At 44.9% G+C, this 18616-nt stretch overlaps 1 non-coding gene across 1 annotated transcript; it reads right to left on the bottom strand.

Annotated features, from left to right (window-relative positions):
* Window positions 1-3770: 3770 nt before the first annotated feature.
* On the bottom strand, window positions 3771-3907 carry LOC115065060. Its single transcript, XR_003844858.1, has one exon. It is a non-coding gene; the product is annotated as a small nucleolar RNA SNORA17 (small nucleolar RNA).
* Between the last annotated feature and the right edge of the window lie 14709 nt (window positions 3908-18616).

The raw sequence follows: 18616 nt of genomic DNA, 5'->3' as shown, positions 1-18616 counted from the left end.
TCTGCAGTGTGAAGACTTCAAACAACACTGTGTCAGAACAAGAGAGAAGGGGAGAGGCGGATGGCTCAAGTTCAGCGCATGTGTGCTGTATTTGACATCTCATCAGACATCCAACTGAAAGAATACTTGGCTGAATTTAATTAACGCGCAAAAAAATGTGTGTATTTAAATATCACGCTGCATACTATTAATTAATTGACAAAAAATTAATAGTCAATTTTTATGTAGTCAACTTTAGTCCCAGAAGAAACAATGCCTACAATTTGGGATAAAGAATTTAAAAACTGTTCTTTGGGGATCATCCATCTTTCCAGCAAGCCCCATAACTTTTTTTTTTTTTTTAAATCAGGATGCGATAAAGCCAGACGGTGGCCTGAAGAAGGAATAACACTCGCCCATGCTCTGAAACAAGAATACCTGTAAGAAAGCAGGAAGTCTCAGGTGAACCTAGTTGTTCCAAGAGCTCTAAGTACAGTGACTACAAATGAGCAAAAGATTAAGCAGATTCGTGAAGATCCAGTGGCACCTGCTCCAGGGATAACAGAGATTTCAGGGAATGTGTTCGTGAGATTGACTGAAAGGAGAAATTGCCATGGGGCCCGGTGTTTCTTTTGCATACCCTTGGGCTCCTAAGGATGTGTTTCCTGCCTGGGCAGGCAGCTGGAGGGCCAGGGAGTTCCTCACCGTGCGCTACTGCGCATTCTGGCTGAAGAGCGTGGGCTGCACACTAGGGCAGGTTACCTTTCCAGCCAGGACCCCTCTGTGGCTTAATTTCCTCTTGGTCACAGAGAAAAGCAGCAGGGAACTCCTAGACGTGCCTAGCTCTAACTCTGGCAGTCACATTTCACTTCAGCTAGGGCCATCTCCTTACTTTCCCTCAATGTGCCCCAGGCCCTTTGTACCTGCACTCTTTGTAGTGTTCCCAGGCTTTGTACTTGGCTCCCTCTTCAGGCGTCTTCTCTCAACATCACCTGTTTGCAGAGCAACTGAATGTAGCAACTGAAAGTAACAAAATGTCAAGGTTCATGCCACAGCGAGTCTTTCTTTCTCTCTTCTACCTTCTACCACAACTGTCCCATTGTTTCTGTTATCTATTTGTTTGTCTGCTTTTGCTTCCTTCTGACTAACATGTCAGAAGTGTGGATGGACCCAGCTCACAGCTAGGACGCTAAGAAACATCCCTGTGGCTGCAGCTTTGCGACTGGCTGCCTACTCCTCTGTGCTGGTGGCTCAGGGCAGGGAGTCTCGCTCCCCTGGGTGTTCCTATGCAATGACTACACTCAGCAGAGTGGGGACCATTCAGCCCCAGGAAGGGGTTTCCCCACATCTCTCCATTGCTGCCTCATCCTGAGGCTCCGTTTGGTGCTGCTGCTCCCCCCCCCATGCTTGACCTCAGTGTGATATGCAGCTCTCCACCTTCACTGCTCACTCTCTTGATCCACCACAAGCCTCCTCTCTGACTGCTAACCACATCCTAATGTCTGTGTCTCAGAGGATGTAGTCAGAAAGAATGAAGGCACTAGTCTATGCTGCTCAGTTCTGTGCTTTTAGTGCCTTGAAACTGTACTGTCCATTAACGCTTTTAGCAAATCCAACATTAAAAACACTCAAGTCACACTCACACACACAGAGAGAAGAAAACAACACAGTTTTATTTTATGTTTCTAAATTAACCAAATAAATAATGTTGCTGAGTTGCTTAGGCAGAACTCACACAGCGTTGAGTATCTATAACTTTCTGATCACTGTGGATGTTTATAAAAAGACTTTAACCTTGATCCAAAAGATTTCTCTGAAGACCACTTCTGAGGAAATAATTTAAAGCAAGCAGAACCAGGAACACAGCAGGCATGACCCGAACCGACACTATTGGCTTGGGAGAAAGCCCAGTGAGTTCCCCGCCATCCCAAGCTGGAGGCTTAAGTTACTTAGAGGAGCCAAGTATGAACTTGATTTGTAATGAGCTATAAGAAACCTGCTGATCAGGCTGACCCTTGGAAAGCTATCTTTGTCTCTTTGCAGCTTCCCATACTTGGCTTCTGGAGCTCAGGTCATTCCTGTTCTGAGTGACCTAGGTCCTCAAAGTCAATGTGGCCTGCCTCACTAGAGCAAAAACAGTTCTCTCTGTGTATGATGAGCAGGATTTAAATCACACCAGGGCTCGTTCTATCTCCCAAGGCTCAATGTCATGGAACATACACTCCATATTGTTGATGTGCAGTGGGCAATGAATTCTGAAACGTTTTATCGACTTACTAATAGCTTTTCGGAGGATGACAGAAAAGAACCACATTAAGCATAGAAATCAATCATGGGACATACTCCCGTTTCCAAACTGTCCAAGAGATATTGTATGTTTCCAAGTTGGAGAAATAGAATGAATCAAGCTGAGGTTCTTCTAAGACGTTGGCTGGACTCAGGTCTGTGCCTGTGCATGTCGCTTGCTGTATTTGTCTCTCCTTGCACACAGCAGGCTGCCAACTCCGGAGTGAGAGCAAGAAGCACTCACGGCTTATCTGTGGGACCCTGACATGGTCATCTTGGGATCTCCATTCCTCCATCCAGGAGCCAATTCCATTAGAAAATTAATTAATTAATTAATTAATTAAAAGGCCCATGTCCCAGGAGAATGGCTTACTGTGCAGGAGCAAGGTAAGGGAGTTCAGATAGTCCCACTCTGAAAGAAGGGTGGGTCTACCAACACTGTTGCTGTGAGGGTGACAAGGGACATCCAGACCATCAGAGATCTTTCCATGTTGAGCTGTGAGTGTTTCTTGTCCAGAAATGCCAAGTATCCCCAGAATGGACAATGCCACTACAGACCCCATCTTTCTCCTTCTCTTGAATCCTTTTTATTTATTTTTTTCTTCTTATCAGTTCTTTGTGAATTCCACATCATGCATCCATCTTTGCTTTCCTCGCACCCTCCCTCCACCCTTGCAACCTCCCCGCCAATAGAGAAAAAAACTCCCATTATGGAAGCCATAATGTGTCACAGTGTGTCCCATGGCATATTCTTTTGTCCACACCTCTTTGCCTGCAAATGTTCATTGCAGTGACTCATTGGTCTAGTATGAGGTCTCAGGCTTCTGCTACTTTATCAATACTGGAACCTCACTGGGACTCCTCTTAAATAGCCTGCCGTTGCCCTGTTCCTGGAGATCTTGTAGTTTTGGATACATAGAACCAACCCCTTCATGTGTTCCAGCAGTTCATCAGTAGGGTAGATGTTGGAGTGGGCCAATTCAAATCTGGCTACTCCAGGCTGTTCTCACTGCCCTCAATTCTCCAGTTCTGCCTCTTTTCATAGTGCCCACATCCTTCTGTTTCTCATTCTCTTCCATTTTTCCACCACTTTTTTGCTCCTCTTAGTGCCTCCCCCCATGGTCTCTGAGTGTCTGGGGTTATCTCAGGAGTGGTCTTAGGAACACTATGCCCCACTCAAGCATTACGGTGCCAGGCAGGTCTCTGGCATGGTCTGCCCGCACCACCAGACCTGAGTTCCCTGTCCAGGCCCCATAGCATGAGTCTGGTGGTTGTCTTGGACTTGCTCTTTACCCAGGCTGCCAGAGTGACCCCATCTGTCTGGAGCTCACTCCAGTCCAGGACCTGTGGTCTCAGGGGGTGGAGATGGAGATTCTGACTTGCTTCCTACCCTGGGAGACCAAATGGGCCTGCCTGGTGCACAACTGGTGGTCATCTCAGTCTAGCTCCCTGTCCAGGCCCCTGGCTCCAAACTGGTGGTCATCTCAGGATAGCTTTTCACAGAGATTGTTAGGCTACCAATCATTTACATGGTCATAGGTAAGAACACTGAGCATAGACATAGCCTCTCTCCTTTCTGCGACCTACTGGCACACATGTGACACAGCAGCCACACCTACAGCCACACCTGCAGCCACCCAGGAGCCACACCTACAACCACACCTGCAGTCACACTTGCAGCCACACCTGTGGCCACATCTGTAGCCACACCTGCAGCCATAAAGGATCTACACCTACAGCCACACCTGCAGCCACCCAGGAGCCACACCTACAACCACACCTGCAGTCACACTTGCAGCCACACCTGCGGCCACATCTGTAGCCACACCTGCAGCCATAAAGGATCTACACCTGCAGCCACACTTGCAGCCACACAGGAGCCATACCCACAGGCTTCTCTTGAATTCTGAGACTATGAATTGTTTATTTAGAAACTTTCCCGACTGAGGGGAAACATTCATTTATTAGCTTTGAGTAACTCAGTATCGCAGAAGACACACACTTGGGACAGTGTCTCCTTGACAGAAGTAGGTAGTTGGAGATAAGAATTCTGCCCTGTTGTCTACTTACTGACTTCTGGGCAAATATAATTTGTTTAGGAGGGTTCTCTCTGGGTTTATGGTACTTGGACAAATGTATCAGTCAACTTTTATGAAATACTTAGAAAACTTCACACAGAAACCCCTTCCTACATAATTGTGAAGAGTGAAGAAATGGCAAACGTTTTAACCCTCTCAGTGTCTAAAAGGAACATAATTCATAACACTTGGTGGGGAAATTTGACCTGATAAGACACAGAAACTATAATCCTGAGACTTGGTTCTCAGATTCACATGTGATCTGTGACTAGCCCTGGAGAATGGTGTGGCATGCAGAAGCATATGTCATTTGTTCAGCCATCACACAGAAGATAACACAGCTGAGAGAGGCTGGCAGGATGCAGCTCTCCAGAACTGTATGTTGTATGACACGGAAGAGATAACCTGATGTTTAAAGAAGGAAGCCATGTGCATTAAGCGCGTTTTCAAATGTGGAATGTGTCTGTCACTGGGGTTTCTAATCTAATGTTGGTGAAATAGTTGCCTCAACCTCGGTTTGCTTTCAGACTAGACATTACAGCAGCTAGGGGTCTTTTCTCACTTTTCACCTAAGAAGCATAATGCTAATCTTCATTGTCAACTTGATGGCATTTAGAATCACATGGAAACACCCCCTAGGCAAGTCTTTGAGTGTGTTTCCCAAACTATGGAGCCAGGGGAAAAACACCCTAAATGTGAGTGCTGCATTCCATGGATAGGGTCCCAGACCAAAAAAGGGGAGAAAATAAAGGAACCAGCCACGTGCATCTCTCTGTCTAGAGATGCAAAGTGACCATCTGGTCATGTGACCATGTAACCACTGTCATGGCTAGAACGTTTCTCACTGACCATATCTTCCCTGCCAAGATGAACTCCATCTTCAAATCATGAGCCACACATTCCTGACTTCCCCAACCTGCTTTCTTCCATCACTTAGGCACAGAAGTGGTGAAGGACAGTTCCTGAAGCTAATCTGCTGCCTACTGAGGACTGATGCTTAGCTTGCAGATGGCTGCTTTCTTGTTGGGTCCTCATATCATAGAGGGGGGAGAGGGAGCGAGAGAAAAGGAGACACACAAGAGAGACAGAGAGACTGAGATAGTGAGACACAGAAAGAAAGAGAGAGCAAGTAAAGAAAGGCAGACAGGCACAGAGAGGGATCTCTCATGTCTTCTACAGACATCAATGACATTCCTGAGAGTTCATGATCCCTACTGTCCACACATGCTGGTACCAACACACTTGGAGTTAAGTCTCAAGGCATAATTCTAAAGCAACCCTTTCAGTCCACAGTAGCTCTCAGTCTACTCCCTCGTCCTCAGTATAAACATCTGTCTGTCTGTCTATCCATCCATCCATCTATCTACACATCTATGTAACAACCTATGTATCCATCTATGTATCTATGTAACTATGTATGTATGTATGTATGTATGTATGTATCTATCTATCTATCTATCTATGTATCATCTATGTATCATCTATCTATGCACTTGGCATGATGAAGACTTACATGTGCCTATTATATAACAAAACGTAAGACAACCAGTGATTGCTGGAGGCTGGTCCTGTTCACCTCTGAGGTCAGTTGCATTCAACTAAGAGCTGCCTAATGGTTGTATGGTCAGCTTTGAACCTGTGCTAGGCTCCTTGATAGAAACCAATCATTGGTCCTCATGTCTACTTCTGGTGCTTCCTGATGACCCGAAGTCTGAAGTCTCCCTTGTATACACCCACTGCTGAGGAGCTGAACCAGACAGCAAGGGCTTCAGTGATACCCACGCTGGCTTTGGTCTTTGATTTTACTCATCTTAAACTTGGCTCCAGCATGCAATCCCTCATTAATGTTGTACCTTGTCGAATTAAATTTCCCCTTTCTGTTCTCCCACAAGTATCTACTTTGAGAGACAACATTAAGGTTATTTCTCAAATAATTAAGTATTCCAGTGAGAACAGGATCATGTCTAATCCACGGAGGCATATTAAATATTATTTAGGAAAATTAAACAACAGCAGCCACCTAATGCGTAATTAGATGGCTGTTGAATATTTCTGATTTGTGGCTGGTTTGATAGTTACTCTTTGAAGTAGAATGTATTTTCATCTCATCTCCGTCAGAATGTGTGAAGACAATGGCAGAGGAAAGGATGCCTTGCTCTGGCTGCTACAAAGAAGGTTGGGTACAAATCTGAATTTTAAATAATCTCTCAGTTCCTACACTTCACGTGGGGTGGGACGGAGTCATTTTGCATTTGTAACGTGGAAAGCAATTTGGGATGCACTAAGCAGTTTGCTGTAGTGAGAAGGGGGAAGGGAAAAGTGATGCCAGCTCTCACGTCTTGGCCCTCTGCCACGGGTAACTGAGATGCCATTGTAGATTAAATACACCCATCCCAAGATGCATCAGTGCCCTGAGCCCCTTGTACCGAATGAATTTGACCATATCTGAAATTGAATCTTTAGATGTGGTCAAGTTGGAAGGAAGCCATGACCTAATATGACTGTGGGTCCTTGAAGGACAGGAGAAGGAAAGGTGACAGTCACCCCTGAAGATGATGAAGGAGGATGCCACAAAGATCAGAGGACAACTTCCAGGAGTCAGTTCTCCCCTTTCTCCAGGTGGGACCCAGGAATTGAACTCAGATCATCAGGCTTTTTGAAAGGGGCCTCTACCTACTGAGTCATCCATCACCCCCCACACATACACACACACATACACACGCACACTTTCAAAGATCTTGTATAACATAAGCTAACAGGGAAGTGACTCTGTAGTGCAGGGTCCTCAACCTGCATGTGGAAAACTTCTATCTCCAAAACTATTTGTTATGCTTCACATCAGCAGCAAACTTACAATGTGTCCTAGTCAGGGTTCTATTCCTGCACAAGCATCATGACCAAGAAGTAAGCTGGGGAGGAAAGGGTTTATTCAGCTTACACTTCCACATTGTTGTTCATCACCAAAGGAAGTCAGGACTGGAACTCAAGCAGGGCAGGAAGCAGGAGCTGATGCAGAAGCCATGGAAGGATGTTACTTACTGGCTTGCTTCCCCTGGATTTCTCAGCTTGCTTTCTTATAGAAGCCAAGACTACAAGCCCAGAGATGGCACTGCCTACAAAAGGCCCTTCCACTGTTGATCACTAATTGAGAAAATGCCTTATATCTGGATCTCATGGAGGCATTTCCTCAGGGTAGGCTGCTTTCTCTGTGATAACTCCAGCTTGTGTCGTTGACACACAAAACCAGCCAGTACACAGTGATGAAGTAGAAATAAAGAATAATGTTATGTTGAGATCACCACAACATGAGGAACTGTGCTAACATATTAGGAAGGTTGAGAAACACTGCTATAGAGGAACTCTGATCTCAAATTCAGCATCTCTGGATGCAACTAATAAGCTCACACAGTCACAGAAGCATGGATGCTGGGACTCTCTATTATTAAGATTACTGGCCTTTATTGCCATGTCTGACTCCGTCCTATCTGGCTTGCCAAGCTTAGGGGACTAGAAACTAGTCCAGGCAAGAATTGAAGAGCCCACCTTCATGGATCTCCGAATAATGTCCTGACCCAAGGAGAGGTGTAACCTGGTGAGATGAGGTTGACCGTGACCGATGACACAGTGAGTGGAACAACAGAGGGCAGATACTAACTGAGGAAATCACCAATCCTGCATCTGCTCCTCAGGGTCCATCTGTCGAGCCCACCAACCTTCCACATCAGAGCCCTCTTCTCCCAGGACACAAAGACTTTAAATTCCCACTGCAATACCAGCTCTTCTGGGCAAAATCTTCAGCCTATTTCCCAGGTTTGTCTTGACTATCTCCATAATAATAATTCCTTAAGATAAAACCCACATGTACACACCACACACACACATACATACACACACACACACACACACACACACACACACACAATCTACTGGTTCTGTTTCTCTCAATATTCCTAATGTAGTAAAGCAGCCCTTCACCCAAGTCGAGGACATAGAAAAGTCTGTAGGACACAGAGAAAGCCCAGTTGTCCCCCTAATGATAACCCTGTGCCCACCGGCAAACCCCAGTGTAGTCCTAACCCTAACTCTATCTCCTCCATGGTCCATCTAGAATTGTCCCAGGTCTGCCCGGCCAGAGTCTGCTTTATCAAAAGCTACTGAAAGCCGTTACTAGGAATCAATCTGCAGAACCAGCCAGTCAGTTGTGGACTAAGATCCACAACCTGGAAGCTCATGCCACAGCCAACTACAATAAAAAAAAAAAAAATAGATGGTAGGAAATATCAAGGAGAGATGATAGCAGGATTTTCAGGTGGAGGTGCTTCCAGTTTCAGATGTGAAAGACATGGATGATCCTGCCCCACTGGCCAACATCACACACACTGCAATGGTTAATCTCGATTTTCAACTTGAGGAGACGTATACTCACAATGGAAATCAGTCTTCAGGCAGGTATGTGAGGGATTATCTTCGTTGGGTTAGTTAAGGTCGTGAAACCCAAACTAAATGAGGATGACATCGTTCACTCCTTGGGCTAGGACCTAGAGGAAATGAGCTGTGTGCAGCTGCTTCATTGCTCTCTCCAAATAAACTCTTCACTACTTAAGTTGCTTTTGTTGGGTATTTTGTAAGAGCAACTAATACACACACACACACACACACACACACACACACACACACACACACACACAAGCAGAAGCATGCTGCTTGCAATAGCAGAGGCTGAATATGGAACACCTTTGACCTTGGTACCCTGGCTAGAAGCTCTTACTGTGAAGCACACTCAGAAAAGACCTTTTCAGAGATTCTCGGGTTGCAGAGCCCTCTTAAGTGCAGGCACAAGACACACAGGTAGATGTCAGTGCTCCAGACAGATGCCCATTCAGGTACAAAGTCTCCACCCTAAAAACCAGGCTCATGGGTGAATTCATTCACTCTATGCTGAATGACTGAGCCGGCAAGTCAGTTCAATAAACAAGAGGTCAGTGGATTGTAGCAATGTTGAAACTAGAATAAAGCTCAGAAAGTTTGGTCAAACATTCCACACTGTGCTAAGGAGAAAACAAAGTTGGAAGGCAGGTTCCTGTGCTCAGGGTCACTGGGTAATAAGCATCAGGTGCAAACTCGAGCATAATAATACTTCGTCTTCTGTCTAAGAACTATTGCTGATGACTTTGGCCCGAAACCCCTTTCCCTGTCACTCTCTGTATGAGTCAAATGTCACATGCTCAGCCTTTCATTGTGTTTCCATAATTTGCCTTCTGAGTAGAAATGTCACTGCTCCTCACCCATAAAGGACACAGTGCAGAAATGAGTTCTGAAGGGTAAAACTTCAGTAACAGATCAACAACAACACAAATGTATTTTGAGCTTCATTTTACTAAGTGACACCCTGAACATAATTTTTTAACTCTGAAGCCCCAGGTGTCAAGTGCAGTTTGACGAGAGACCTGTGTCTGTGAGTGGATGACAATTCCCCTCAAAGCATACAGTGAACATGGGTGGAATGAGTCAGCAAAGCCCCCTCCCTTCCCTCCAGGTGTCTTTTGCTGTAGACCGTGAGGAGAGGTTTCGCGCACTTTGATGTCATCAGTACAATGTCCGGACCCTCAGCAAACGTGGGTGTCTTAAATGCCTTTGTGTTTCTTCCCACCTATTGCCAGTTAGTCATGATTTCCAGTACGATCCACAGATGTAAAAAGTCTGTTATCAATCATGCCCTCGTAGAATCTTGAGAAGGTTTTGCTGAAACCGTTATCACTCTGTATATTTATATCACTGGAAATTAATTTCAGTCTGTGTGCATGCTGCAGAAATTTACAATAAGCAGGTTAGCTTCCCCTTGAGATGCATTTTATTATAGTCTAGGGAAAATGGTGGATGGATTGATGGATACGGCCGTGTTCTGGACTTACTGCTCTTCTGTAGTGTGTGTGTGGGGCATAATATTATGGGCTTTGGAGTGTGCGTCCCTCTATAGACCCCCAGAGATAGCTAATTAGCCCTTTCTTTCCTCCTCCCCTACCAATCGTCCCCCATTCTCTATCTGATCTCAGTGATAAAGGGTGCTCTATACATTAACAACAGGGATCTCCTTGCAAGGTACGATGGGCAAACTGACAGGAGTCTGTCCTAGAAGCAGCAGCCCCCAGCCCCCAGAAGAGCTAATGAATCCTAGAGGCAGTTGATCGACCACACAGCAGAATTCAAATGCCAATGCAATTTTCAAATGCTAATTTTCAAGTGCAACAGAAGCTATCTATAAATTACCTTTATGACTTTTACATCCATAATTTATTTCCTGCCAGGAATATAATACATCGCCAGGTGGCCAGTGCACAATAAGAGACTTCAAGAATGGAAGTTAGAAGACACAGCTCACATACTTGACTTTGCCACTTCCAAAGCCTTGGGGGAATCTGGATCTAGTTGATATTTCCTGAAAGCATTTAAGAGATGCAATTTGTGTGGTTAGTGACTAAATTCCAGGAAAGCTCCATCCCCGGCAGGCAGGGCATGAAAGTGGGCTCTGGATACCTCTGTTTCCTACAGTGTGAGGGGCACCCCAGAGAGGAAAAGGCACTAAGAGAAAACCCTTAGTCTCTGCTGATGGAACAAACATGACCCAGTTGAGTCCTTTGGGGATTCTGAGAAGCTCACATGGGAATGAGCTGTGCCACCAACTTGTGCTGATTTTTATTATTATTATTATTAGTAAGTCAAAATGAACCAAACAAAAAGGGGCCGCCAGAGTTACAGGAAGGTAAGTGCCATAATGAACCTTTTGACACACAAGTGCCCTGGGGACATCTTTGCTCCTCAGAGTGAGTTTTGCAGACCCACAATAGCAGAACCCAGCTGGCTATTTAGCATCTGCAGTGATACAATAGGCTTTGATGGTTTGCACATATGTGGCAGGAACACTGCCAGGGTTCATCTGAGACTGAGCCAAAGGTCCCTTCTGATGGAGGCCAGCCCCTTGGATGACACTTCCTTGGAGCCATTCTGTACAGCTGGCCCCTCCATCCTCCCTATCAGCCTTCCTCTTTCTGCACAGGCTTCTCCAAGCTCTCCCCCACACAGCAGAGCCTCACTGGCTTCTTACTGCCCTCTCTGGAGACCTTTGAGTTTTGCCTTCCTAGTGCAGTATCTTTGGCCACAGAACTGACTGTGTGGAGCCCTGTGAGAGGCCAGTCCACACCTGGGGCAATCAGGAGACACAAGTATCTGCCTTGGTGTTAGTCTCTTCTGCATACCATGGCTGGATCTACTCATGAGCCTTTGTGCAAGTCCCATCGGAGAAGAGAGAAGTTTAAACCTACTGTGCATCTGTAGGTAGCAACGTAGGAAGTGTGGCAGAGCTCCATGCCATACCTTTAGGCTCTGCAACCCGTGTCTGCAACCACTGGACAATGCTGCTGCTTCTCAACGAACCCTACCTGTAAAGGCTCTCTACTACAAGCCTTCACAGACTTCAAAGACTTTCAGACACTTCCTAACTGATAGCTCAGGCACTACTCCAATGCTCTGCTTCCCACATACTCTCAGTCCCTGGGGTGTGGTCCTCCAGTCTGTCATCTCACACCAGGGATCTGCACACACCTGCAGCACGTCTGCCTCCCAACCCCCACCCAGAAACATCAAACACCCAGAGAGTCTGTGGCTGTTACATCTTAGGTGCAGAAGGAGTGTGTACTGTGTGCCCCAGCCACTTACACCAACACAGCTTTAGTTCACCTCCACAGGCAAAGCTGTCTTAGGGTCCTGATTGTGAATGTATGTGGGGGTTGGAAAGTTGGCTCAGCAGTTAAGTGACTAATGCCCTTGCAACGAACTCAAGTTCAGTCCCCAAGACCCATATCAGCAACCAACTGCCTGTTACAGGAGTCCAGATACTTCCATGGGCACTTACGTGAACATTCTCATACAAACACACACACACACACATTCACAGATTCACACACACACATAGAGACAGACATACAGAGATACACAAAGACACACCCACATGCACACACACCCACATACAGAGAGACAGACTCACACATGCACAGAGACAGACAAACATTCACAAACACAGACACACACACCGACAGACAAATACACAGACAGAAAGACACACACACAGGCACACACAGACTTACAAACATACACACACACAAACACACAAATGTAAACAAACAAACAAGCCTTTAAAAGAAGATGACAAGGATCCCTTCTGAGAAGAGGCTGCATCCAGGACCCCTCACTCTGGCTAAGCTAGGCTGTCTGTGTGAAATCTGCTCTTCCAGGGAACCGAAGTTTCCCCTTTCTGCAATGGTACCTCTGCTGTCCCCAGTACTTAGCATCCAGGCCAGGTAATTCTGCTTTCAAAGGACTGAACTAAAGTCTCACGCAGATCGAAAGATGGTAAGTAAATTCTGTTCCAGAGTGGCAGTACAGAGGAAACTGCAGCATCAAGAATGGCAGCAGTCATGGGCGTAGGGGTGCGCAGAGCCTGTGATTACAGCCTGGAGCCTCCTTTTATGGGGTTCAACAGAAGGAGTTTGCTTGCCAAGGGGAGCAGCTTGGGTGGTTCTGTTGTGACAGAGTAAGTTAAGCTACTGCAGATGCCACTTCCCATAATGCACCTGATTGTAATCATATATATGCCCAACTATGCATAGGCTTAAGATGATAAATAGGGTGTTCTTCCCAAAAATTACCTCAAAAGACATAATTTGCCTTATTGTTCATGCACTCAGAGCTTGTTTAGGCCAGATTGGCCTCCCTACTGTCCTAGAGAGCTGGGGTAGGACTTGTTAAAGTTTGGTAGTCATTAAGAGGAGAAACATATTCCATGGTTTAGAGTGGGGTGTGAATCCACCAAGGCTGCTAGCAGGTTGCTAGGTGCACTGTAACAGAGTAGAGTGTGTGTAGCTCTGCACAGAGAGGTCCTCGCTGTGAAGTACATCCTTGGACATAGCCCAAGCCAAATGACTCCTGGCTGCTAAGATGTTCCCTAAGGTTGCCTGCTTATGTAGGAAAGACACCCACTTCCTTCCTACTATGACTTTCCCCGGAGTCTGATATGTGGAGCCATCGACTACTTGAGCAAGGAGCCTCAGGAGGTCAGGAGCAGGGCCAGTGCTCACCTTTGTGCTGAGACAATGCCACGCTTTTTCTCATGGAGAACACTGTCTCTCGAAGCTCATCTATCTTCGAGAATATGACCTCATTTAAAAGGAAATGAGGTGTCCATCCTGGCCAAAAGAAAAACAAAAAATAGAGGACACTGATCCATAGATCTTTCCGTGAGTTATAATGAAGACACACAAGCCAGAGGTGATGTTGATGTAAAGTTCTAGGAGGTGTCATGTGTGCCTACTACAACATGTCCCTCAAAAGATGCCCTATCACCCACCCAACACACAGCACACCCTATGCTAAGGCAAAACTGCACACACTGCCCCCCAACAGCTGCCAAACATGTTCCTAGCCGAGGCCTCTCTAGAACACCCATCAGCTTCCAAGGTACCCTTCGTCTTCGTTATAGTCTTAGATGCCCAAATGATTTAATGGAAGAAAATGCAATCATTATTATTATTACTATTACTATTATTATTGGTGTATCAAGGGCCCTTAGCCTTGCTTGTCTGTTTACATCATTTTAGATGAAATGACCTACTTTTCAGTGCTCATGGTTTGTGTCATGGAAAGGACAGATTTGAGTACCCTCGTTCACAAATAATGTGGTTTTGTTCCAGCAGAGAGATTAACTCCTAACCCTGTTACACGTTAAACAGGAACTGTAGTAAAAATAGTCAAAGGCTACGGTGTGACCTGCTGGACTAGTAAGTGCCGGATGATAGAAGAAACAAGTCGTTGTCCTAAAAATAAAATGTCCCACTCATGACTGCATTATCAGCTCCTCTTTGAGATGGAGAAACTTGAAGCTTAGAGGAGATGAGGAATTCAGGCATTGAATCTCTGAAGCAAGGACAGGACCAGTATTCTAACCTTTGTTGTGGGCACAACTCACTCACGCTTCTTGGAGCAGGCGGCTGCAGTCTTCTTCACAAAGCTGATTTGCTACAGACAAAATCATCAACCCTTAAACTAAATGTTGTCTTACTTTTTATTCTATGGAATTTTTGTCTTATTTAGAAGATTTTTGGAACCCCTGTTGTCAAGTAGATAGTCCTAGGAAGCAAGTGCTTCCAAGGAATACATCAGTTCATTTTAGATGTTGATGCCTCGCTGAATACACCCACTGCAGAATCGACGCCTACAGCAGTTCCTCAACAAGAGCTTACTGAAGGAGAGTCGGTGTTCCTGTGTTAGCCGCCTCTCTGGATTCCTCGACAAAAGTCTAAAGCAACGTAAAAGAAGGACTTCTTTTGGCTTGCAGTGCAAGGCGGTGCAATTCATCTTGGTAGCGAGAGCAAGGTGACAGATGCGGGATGCTGCGGGTCACATTTCAGTAACATCCAGTAAGCTGGGCATGAACAGGAAGTGGAGCTCAGACATAAACCCTCAAGGCCTGCCTCAGTGACCTACTTCCTCTATCAAGGCTCCACCTCTTCAAAAAAGTCCACCGACCTTTACCAACAGGGCCCTGAGCCCTCTAGGGTTCGATCACTTGGCCCGGTCAGGAATGCTTCACATTCATATCTTGATAGTTACCAGTGACTATATATTTAAAACACACACACACACACACACACACACACACACACACACACACACACATGCTCACTCACTGATTACATAAACTTTCCAAATATGTAACTGTCGGATTGAGGGCTGCAGATACAGCACCGCTGGTAGAGTTCTTGTCTGGCATGCATGAAATCCTGGGATTGAAACACAGCACGCATGTAGAAGAAACTCATACATTCGTGAGCGGTGTAGCAGGGGGTAATCCTCAGAGCTAGATCCTGTCCCTCCTACTCTGTCTTGAGTGATGAGTCTGTTCCATGCCTCATTTGGGATTCACCAGCCAATTCCATCAAAATAGCCATTATGTACTGGAAATTCCTTTTAAAAAAAATCCCTGTCATGTAGAAGCCATCGCCTTCACTGCCAGTTATGAGCACCCATGATTGGCAGCCTTTCTTTATTCTGGTTTTACATTACCATTTAGACCAACCAAAATACTCATCTTGCCAGAGAGTAAATTGCCACTTTGAAACACGAAAAAAACAGGGAAAGTGTAAAATTCTGAATAACGGCCATTGTGAGTATCTAAGCACTGTGCGGTTGTGGGAATGAGGCAATTTGCATCTTGTTATGTTTCCGGCCTTCTTGCTTTCATAATTATTGGAACACTTCAGATCATTAATGCTGCCAAATACAAATTAGAAAAATAAAAGTCTCCCAACTGATGCAGACTTTTTCCAATCCAGGGCTCCAACTCCTAGAATTTTTTTAAATGACACTAATCTTTTTTTTTTTTTTTTTTAACTTTACTGCAAGTTCTTCTTTGTACTCATAAGCTCCACTCAGTATGAATGTCAGAGCAATGAAACACGTGCTTTGCCCCTTTGATAGAAGAGAAAGCATGGTTATGTCTTCCTAGTGTGTGGACAGAAGGTGATGCTGATCAAAAGACAGAAGCAGTTCTGAGGGTGCACTGCTTCCAGAGAGAGACAGACTGCGTTCATTGGGATGGACGGTTTCTCTTGTTTGTGTTCACATATGAAAGATACTTTAATCTTGTAAACAGGTCTATAGAGACAACTAGAAAATGAGAATATCATTTTTTTAAAAATGGAATAAGCTATTTTTAGAGACCTAGTATTCATTGTGGGGGAATTGGAGTATTAATTTGATCATGGTAAATCATTAGGCAAAATATAACATACACAAAATAAACCCATCATCCATTCTGACCATGTAAAATGTGTTAATTAAATATAATATTTTAAAAGAAAAATAGAAGATGAGTTTAGAAACAGAAGGAAACTATAAGATAATCCCACCCTGTAGCCAAGTCTTGCCTCCATGAGCTTGGGCGTCATGGAGATCAAGTTGATAACATAGAAAAGCCAGGGGTAGAGGTGGTGCCATAAAACAGGAAAGGGTGGAGTCTACAAAGAACACTGAGCCGCATCCTGCCCACACACCCAGGGCACCAGCACTGGTCACCAGAGCCCCTAAAAGAGAGCAGCCTTGGGAAGCGCCCTAGGCCACCAAAGTCAAGGTCTCTGAAGGGGAGAGGCCCAGTGGACAAAGCTTACAGACTGAGACTAAATTTGAATGAACTCAGTTTTCGAGAACCGGGCAATATTTTTACAAAGGAATTTATACGACAGAGTGCTATCCAAAGCTTCCCTGGGCCTTTGTCTATTTGACACGAATATTTCAATGTGTTGGCATAAATGTTAAAAAATAACCTTTATAAAATCAGTGCAAGAAAGTATGAGTATACGAATGCCCCGATGTCATTTCACATCCATAATTAAAGCCTTCCCTCAGGAATGGGGTGTCCTGGTGCAGGACACAGGGGCCCAATTACAGGCACACTAGCTGACTGCTGGTCTCAGTTTCAGATGACAAAGGCACTGGTGCTCCACCATTGGAAAGACAATGACCTAGGACAGCCTGTCTCATTCTGGGGTCCTATTTGTACTGGGCCCCCTGTGGCCCCTGCTCTGCCTTCCTGATTTGCTACAAGGAAGGCTAAAGTTGGGCAGTCTGGTTGGTTTTCTTACTCGTGCAGCTGAAATAAACAAATCTCAAATACGTTTTACGACATTTTAACATATTTTCTTTTTTTTTTTTACAGTGTCTGGCTGCTTTCTAAAGTTCATTCTTAAAAAAATACTAAACTGGGAAAATATTGTGCCTTCTCTAAGTAAATTTGTCAAGCATCTGTCCTGAGGCTCAGGTTGAGACTCTGTTCCCCAAACATTCTTTCAAGAAAAAGGGCTGTAATCAGGGGTGTTTCTTTCATACATATACTAAATGTTGTACCAAGTTCACATGTATACATTTATGTATATATACATTCCAATATGCATGTGTGGGCACAAACATATAACACATACACAAAATACATTCAGTATTCTTAGATCATCCTGTTTCTTAAGCTGTGTATCTTGGGTTTGTCACTGAGTATATATAAATCTCATCTAAACCAAACTGCCTTTCAAGATGAGATGGCTTCTGTCTTTTTTAAATGTACAGCACCGAAAAGCTCACGGCTTTAGATGTTTAGAAGCCAAACCGCAGCTTTAATGTCCTTTTATGATAGCAGCCTAGGTCGTGCTGTTAGTTGTACATATTTAGCATTAGTATTTACATTTGTTTTTAATTGGCACATTATAGCCGCATGTATTTATGTGGTACAATCAGATGTTTTATGTACACATTGAGCAATAATCTAATCAAGGCCGTTGGTGCATGCGGCCTCTCAGACACAGATCATCTCTTTGTATTGCGAGTGTGCAACATTTTCCTGCTCCTTTGAAACATTTACTACATTATTTCTGTGAAATTAACCAGTTCATAAGGCATATGCAGTCTGCTACCACAGCTAAAAATCAGCACTCTCGATAACTTTTTATTTCCCTGTGTTGAGCTTAGACGCACTCGAAAATGTCATCCTCTTTATATTCCTGGCATGCGTTCTAGAATGCTCTCCTGTGCTCCTGCTGCATTGTTCCTGAAGTGGACCTGTTACTGTCTCTGCCAAAACTCCTAGGTACTGGACATGAGGTGGGGTGCAGAGAAATAAGAGTCGATTAAACCAGGGTGGAGTGATTCTCTTCATTCCTGGGTTAGAAAGCCCTTCAGTCAGGGTCATCTGAGAATCAGAACTGACAGGCATACATACAGTGCAGACACACGGACCAGGAGCTCATCCAGTGCATATGTGTGCAAGAATACATACAGTGCAGACACACGGACCAGGAGCTCATCCAGTGCATATGTGTGCAAAGACACAACAGTGCAGACACAAGGACCAGGAGCTCATTCAGTGCATATGTGTGCAAGAATACAACAGTGCTTGTGCACAAGGACTCAGGAGCTCATCCAGTGCATATGTGTGTAAAGACACAACAGTACAGACACAAGGACCAGGATCTCATCCAGTGCATATGTGTGCAAGAATACATACAGTGCAGACACAAGGACCAGGAGCTCATTCAGTACATATGTATGCAAGAATACAACAGTGCTTGTGCACAAGGACTTAGGAGCTCATCCAGTGCATATGTGTGCAAAGACACAACAGTGCAGACACAAGGACCAGGAGCTCATCCAGTGCATATGTGTGCAAGAATACAACA

This window comes from Mus pahari, chromosome 11, assembly GCF_900095145.1.
Source record: "Mus pahari chromosome 11, PAHARI_EIJ_v1.1, whole genome shotgun sequence".
NCBI lineage: Eukaryota > Metazoa > Chordata > Mammalia > Rodentia > Muridae > Mus > Mus pahari.
The sequence above is the reverse complement of the archived record's forward strand: the minus strand, read 5'-3'. Positions and strand labels throughout refer to the sequence as shown.